Source organism: Macaca fascicularis, chromosome 11 (genome assembly GCF_037993035.2).
Source record: "Macaca fascicularis isolate 582-1 chromosome 11, T2T-MFA8v1.1".
Taxonomy (NCBI): domain Eukaryota; kingdom Metazoa; phylum Chordata; class Mammalia; order Primates; family Cercopithecidae; genus Macaca; species Macaca fascicularis.
The window spans coordinates 10,903,879-10,911,482 of record NC_088385.1 but is presented as its reverse complement, the minus strand read 5'-3'; positions in this window follow the sequence as shown (position 1 = coordinate 10,911,482).

Here is a 7,604-nt window from a genome sequence, read left to right as displayed (position 1 = left end):
GAGCTCGGAGTTCAATGACTTTGCAAAATGTAGTTTCCAAGTCTTACAATCTCAATATCTGTCAGTATATGATCTTCCTGTCTCTAGTAGGGTAGAACCATGTGAGATGGGACACATTTTTTTCTTTGCTTATTGTTTTCCAGGAAGCCTTTTCATAGCTGCTCAGAGATACATGGATCTTGAACACAAACACACAAAAATAATAATAACTTGTGGTAAAGGAGTAGATAGGGTATTTGCTTCCTGTTTTTTTTTTTTTTTTTTATCTTCAACACTAAATAAAGGGGCATTCCATCATATGTATCCTTTCCAAGAACAAAGGTTCCTGCTTTATCTTAGCTCTAGCTTAGTCTAAATTATATTGCTGAAATGAGAGATTTCTGATGAAAATTCACGGATAGCTCACCAGCAGATATATAGTTTATCCCGTTGTGAGAAGCAAGTCTAATATAATTGGATCTGACAGGGGCTAAATTAGCTGTTTCATAGTCTTGTGTTGGAGGAGATCATTCCTGATTATAACCTAGAATTTATACAACTTCTTGCATATTTTATACATTTTATTTTTTATTTGAAGGATCCACATGAGGCAGGCCTGATATTGCTTAGATTTAGGTATTGAAGGAAAACTATCAAATAAAGTAAAATAATACAGAGTGAGTGACTTGCTGCATTGTTCTTTACTAGTGTTTGTGCTTTAAAGTGAGTTTCCTGGAATGGAAGAATTTTGATTTGGTGAAATCACTTCATTTCAAGTACAGTGGTGCTTAGATGAATATTTAAGACTGAATGAGTCCTAGCACCCTTCCATCACAATGTAATATGATTGCACATATTTAACTTTATGAAATGTGCTTTTAAATTATCTTAGCTTGCATTGAAAGTAGTTATAAGCACAGCCATACAAAGCTAGCTGATGCGTTTATTATAGGAATATTGGGAAGGATGTTATCTATTTTGCCAGAGAGTAGCTCTTACTTAGTTTTATGGCTGATTTTTACTTTTGTTAAATCGCCATGACTAGCAAAACTTTTAGTAGGCATTTACCTTATAAATAATCTAAATTCTATTTTTCTTTAATTAGCAGAGTATTCAACTTTTCAATATAGTTGTTACGTGGGCTGTAGTAGGCGATATTTTGTTTATTAACTTGCCCTTTGGCATAGCTTGTAGATTTTTTTTCTTCCCTGCTATATGCTTCACTCTGAATTCCTTGTCAATTCACTTAAAATTATCTTTCATTCTAAATTTCTGTCTCTATACTCTTCAAATTACTTTGAGAATGAGGTGAAGAATAAATGTAACACACATAAAAGACATTCCCTAATTTTGGAAAGCCAAACTTATTATGATTCAAATATTTTTACCAAAACTAATTCTTAATTTAAAAAATCACACTTGAAATAAATGCCAAATTTTAAGAAAGGACTAAAAATTTAAAAAAAACATTAGATCCCAACACCATTTTTGTTGCTGAGTTTCTTATCTCAATTAAAATATTCAGGGATTCCCAATCATAAGCTGGGTAAATTCAGTCACTTCCCATTCATCTACCACTGCTTCTGTTCTCATAACTTCTCTTTCAGCCAAAAGGGACTCTTCGCTCTCCCATCACTAATCCTCAGGCTTTTCTGGAAGATTCGGGTTGGAATGGGGTTTGATCCTCTCTTCCTTCCTTTCTGCACCTACTCATCAGCAAGTCCTGAGGCTATTCTGTCACAGTAACCCCCCTCTTTCAGGTTCTGTCACTGCCTTACTTCAGTGTTTTGTTACCTAAAATATACAGAAACACTAAAAAATAATTGAAAAAATAACTGTGACAAAGTAACAGAGAGAAAAAAAAATGTGCAGAGGTTATAGTTCAAATGACACTTTTCTAATAAAGCTTTATTCTGTTCTCTAAGGTACCAAACAGGCACATATGAAAACTTAATTCGTTACATTAAATCAGATATGTAAAGGTAAGATCCAAGGACATTGAGAAGATTTTGTAATTATTGTCAAGAGTTTTTGTTTATTAACAAAAACTTTATGATGGTATTAAAAATAACCATTAGATTGCTTTGTTGAGGTATCCACATTCTCTACGTCTTGAGCAGCTGATTTCATTATAAAACATATCCCATTTATTTTTGTAAACCACCAGGAATGTGCCAGGATTAGTTCTTGATCCTTTAATGCTTGGAACGGTATATTTAATGCCTGAAGTATTTAACACGCTGCCTTTGGAGACACTCCTTTCCTATATCTCAGACTCTGGACTTTCCATTGCTTCATTCCTCTTTCTTCTTGTAATTTAATCTTTCTTTTTGGATCTTTGATCATTCCAGCCACAGTCTGAGAGTCTTATATCTTATCTGTGTTCCACAAAATACATGTTTGCTTTTCTGTCTATCCCCCTAACGTGACTTTGTGGTGTTAGAAGCAAGCTGAGTGAAGACAGAGGCTTTCAGGGCCAAAGGAACTAGCCCTTGATAACACTGAGTTCTAATTTTGCTCCCTCCCCACATTCTATAAATGTAAGTTGAGTTACTCAGCAAAAATTAAGCAGAGAACTACAGGAAAGAGAGACAGATATCACAAATGCTTCTTTTCCTTTTCCCAAATCCAGAGTCTTTGCTAGTTACCTTTTAATCACCCTCTAAAGCCCATTATTAGCTTATTTTATTTCTGCGTCAATATTTTAACCTTGCTTGAATATCTTATTCCCTTCTCCTTTTCTTCACTAAGGAAACTATATACAGCTAAATTTTTTTTTTTTTTTTTTTTTTTTTGAGACAGAATCTTGCTCTGTTGCCCAGGCTGGAGTGCAGTGGTGCAATTTTGGCTCACTTCAAGCTCCACCTCCCAAGTTCACACCATTCTCCTGCCTCAGCCTCCCAAGTAGCTGGGACTACAGGCAACTGCCACCACGTCCAGCTAATTTTTTTTTTTTTTTTTGTATTTTTAGTAGAGACAGGGTTTATCATGTTAGCCAGGATGGTCTCAATCTCCTGACCTCATGATCCGCCTGCCTCGGCCTCCCAAAGTGCTGGGATTACAGGTGTGAACCACCACACCCGGCCTAAAAAAATTCTTTATTCCAAATTTCCTGCTGAAAATGAATTTGAAATAAAACCTTTTATTCATTTAATATTTTATAGATTAAGAACACTCTAAATTGTCTGTTTTAAAGCAAATATTTAACGAATGTTAATTACGTTCCAGACACTGAAATTGGTGCTGAGTATTCACGGAGAAAAATCATGAGGCTAGTCTTTATGAAGCACAGAGTGTTAGATTTTAGCTATGTGAACTTCTCTTTTTTTATTTAAAAAAAAAAAACGGAAAACACACACATTTAGAACATCTTACCCACCTGACTACACACCAGCCCACCTTCTTGTCCCTCTTCCTTGCTTCACTCTTTTCTATAATGCTGATCACTATCCGACACACATAGTTATCTTCGGTAATAAAATTTTCATCCATTATCCCCAGAAGAAAATGTTTCTTGGCTCTAAAATAGTGATGGACATTCACTTAAAGCAGGTTCTCAAGTAACATCCTTTTGTATAAGATTGTTTTGTTATAATGTTTTGAGGAAAAAAATTGCTTCCTACCTGGGGCCACTGTGTAGAGTTTGCACGGTCTCCTCTGTCTGCGTGGGTTTTCCCCAGGTCCTCCAGTTTTCTCCCACATCCCAAAACTGTGCACATTAGGTGAATTGGTGTGTCTACATGCTCCCAGTGTGACTGAATGTTGGTGTGTGTGTGCGTGTGCCCTGTGGTGGGATGGTGGCCTGTCCAGAGTCAGTGCCCACCTTGTCCCTGAATTGCCGGGATGTGCTCTGGCCACCTAAACCATACAGCTGGAATAAGCAGATCGGAAAATGAATGAATGAATGAATACAAATTATTATAAAATAAGAATTTGTAGAATAGTCAATAACTATACAAATGCAGTATAAACTAGACAATAAGCAATGCAGTCTGAAAGCACTCAGGGAGCCCACTCTACCGATAATAGTCTTGTTGACCTACATCATTTAGAAGGTGCTTCTGACAATTTTTGCTTTGCAAATATCCATTCCTTGATTTAACCTACTGCTATGACCACCAACACCCACTGTTTAACCAAAAGTTGAGTAAATAATTACCTTACTTGTTTTTATTCCTCTTTCCTGAATGTATGTATTATGTATAATTCACAATTGTTTTAATAGTTACTTTTAGAAGTGTTTTGAGTCTTTATTTACCACTTGGGTAATGTTTTTGTGACCAGAAATATGCTGTAAGTGCTTAGCTCTTGTTTATATCCATTAGCCTATGATCAGATTGGCTTTGTTCTACCTTGCTTCACCTAAGTCACAGTTTCTAAGAATCTATTAATTAATGATGTTAAGTGATGACTTTCTGTGTTACTCAATACATATTTGTCGAATAAGTGAAGCATATATGTATCACAGGCATTATAATCCTGATTTTGCACATGGGAAGAGAAGTTTAAATAATTTGAGGAACTTGTTAATCATCACACTTCTTGTAAAAAGTATACCATTTACCCGGTTTCTAAATTCTTTCCACTACATTATGATGTCTTTCATAGACTCCATTATCTATGTTTTTGGCTGAACAATGAGTTAAAGACACTAAGATAACAATGACAAGGCATACATGCAGTAAGAATGAAAATTAGTGGAATACATAACGTTATGGCTAAGACCGATCAATATACAGGGATGGCCGGTGGATTTGTAAAAGAGAAAGACAACAAGATGTTGACCACTGTGGGCGTTATAATAATGATTCCAGACAGAAACAAAAGGAAGTGAGTGTTTCACAACTGATGCTAGCTATTCACAGACTTTTGAATGTATACCACTTTTACACCAAAGCTGTCGCCTTTGACTTACCAGGCTTTCCCCAAATACCAAATACTGTTTAATCTGGAAATGGTAGGATTTCCTGTCATAGAAAAGTATAATTAATATTTTCTCCTTCATTTACAGAAAGCTTAAACATGTGGATTTCAAAATGAAATAAGTTTTTTTTTAAAGTTAATAAACTAACCAATTAATAAATATCAGACCAAAATTACAGCAGAACATTTATTACAAACAGTAGGGAAACTGAAGGAAAAAAATGTGTCAGTCTGCATCATACCACAGAGTTGATCAGGCATATGTACACAAAACATATGTAAGTAAAAAGTTAAATAATAAATAACAATCAATTAAATTAAGATTTACATTAATATTTGAAGAAAAGGTAAATATTGACTAAGAGGAGAAAGGAGAAAGCAATGTTTTTCAGGCAGGGCAAACATCTGAATAAAGGTCAGGAAGTTTGAATACATGTACTTCTTGTAAAAAGCAATACCAGGCGTCAGGCATGATAGCTCACTCCTATAATCCCAACACACTGGGAGGCCGAGGTAGGAAGATTTCTTGAGCTCAGGAGTTTGAGACCAGCCTGAGCAACATGCTGAAACCCTTCTTCTACCAAAAACAAACAAACAAAAAAAATTATTTGTGTGTGGTGGTGTGTGGCACAAGTCCCATCTACTTGGGAGTCTGAGGTGGAAGGTTCACTCGAGCTCAGGAGGCAGAGGTTGCAATGAGCCAAAATTGTGCCATTGCAGTTCAGCCTGGGTGACAGAGCCAGACCAACTCAAAAAGAAATAAAAAATAAGCAGTACCATCTAATTTCATCTAATCCACCCAGTGTGATTGAGGAAAATCATGTGATTAAGGTGAAATGGGAGAGTTCTGGCCCCCCTTGCAGGGTGTGTGACAGGGGTGTGTCTATCTGTTTGACTGTCATGAGCTCAAATCCCTTGTGGGAGGGACAGCATGCGGACAGGCAGGTGGAGGGGCTGGGGTGAGCCCTTTGGGCTTGGACCCCACTGTAGTGTCTAGGGGTGGGTGCCTGGAATGCCAGTGTTACAATGCTCTTTTAGCTCTGCCATCTGCAGACAGCTTAAGTGTTAACCAGCTCAGTGACTCCTCGGCCTTTCTGCAAGGGCAGAGGGCCAGTGTGACAGCTTTCTGTATTCCAAGCTCTTGTCCAGCATCCCAGAAGAAACAGGTCACACATGAACTCAAAGGATGAATGTGGGGGTTTTACTGAGTTGTGGAGGTGGCTCCTAGTGGGATGAATGGGGAGCTGGAAGGTGGATAAAGTGGGAAGTGATCTTCCTCTGGGTTTGGCCATCCAACAGCCAAACTACTCTCTGACCACTCCCAGCTGAACTCCTCTTGGTGTTCAGAAGTTCCTCCCGTTCTCTCTTTCTCTGCCATGTCATTCCACCTTTCATCTGCTTGTCTTCTCATCTCCTCGTCTGCTCATCTGATCTGGAGCCTGGAGTTCAGAGTTTATACGGGTACAGAATAGGGGGCATGGCAGGCCAAAAGGCAAATTTTGGGGGCGTGAAAACAGGAATGTCTATACACATTTTAGGCTGCCAGTCTCCTGGCTTGAGGGTGAGGCACATGCCAGGGAACCACCCTCTTCTATATATATATATATGCACACACACATATATATATACACACTTTAAGTATACATATATATAAAATATATTTTTACACTTTATACTTTAAGTTCTAGGGTACATGTGCACAAAGTGCAGGTTTATTACATATGTATAAATGTGCCATGTTGGTGTGCTGCACCCATTAACTTGTCATTTACATTAGGTATATCTCCTAACGCTATCCCTCCCTGCTCCCCCCACCCCACGACAGGCCCCGTGGGTGGTAGGAACCACCCTCTTCTACCCAGTATTTCCCTGTCTCTTGTCTGTATCAAAGGGAAAGTGAAATCATCTAGTATATTTGAATTAAGGATTCGCAGAATATTAAGTATAGCTACTATTGTACTTTCCAATTAAATTACTATAAAACTTCATGGCAGGGACTATTAATTAATCATTTATTTGAACATATGTTTGTTGATCACTACAGATGTCCCAGGCACAATTCTATTTTCTGGGGACCAATGTTTAATGAATCATACAAGCATTTTTTATAGTAGAGGGTGGTCAGCACAGATAGTAAAGAAACATAGAAAGCAAAGATCAAGATAATTGTATATCATGGAAAGAGTTATGAATGAAGAAAAGTGATATAATCGAGTTCTTCTGGACAGGCTTGAGGCAGATCCTGGTTGTGTTCATGAGGATTGGATTGGTTTGTTTAAGCTTCACTGTCAGTGCTTGGACAATTGCCCAGGTTTCTTCCATTTTTAAGATAATCCAGAATAATCCAAACTTACTTCTACGATGACAGCTGCCATTTATTGCTCTTTCTATATGCTTTTATCAGTTATATTTGTGGCAGGAATTAAACTTATGACAGATTTACTATTAAGAAAAACAAAGCACAGAAGTTCAGTAACTTGCCGAAAGCCACAGGGCAAGTAAGTGTTGCTCCGGGATTTGAATCAATTCGTCTGTTTTCATAGGGCTTCATTTTAATTGGGATATTTTATTATGCTGGTCAGGTATATTCACCTGATTGGGTAAATACAAGGGTTAATAAGTTTCAAAATAAATTCCATCCTATATCCATCCTCTGTCTCCTCCTTGTGGCCATTTATTTTCCTTCTGCTTTTAGTTTATTT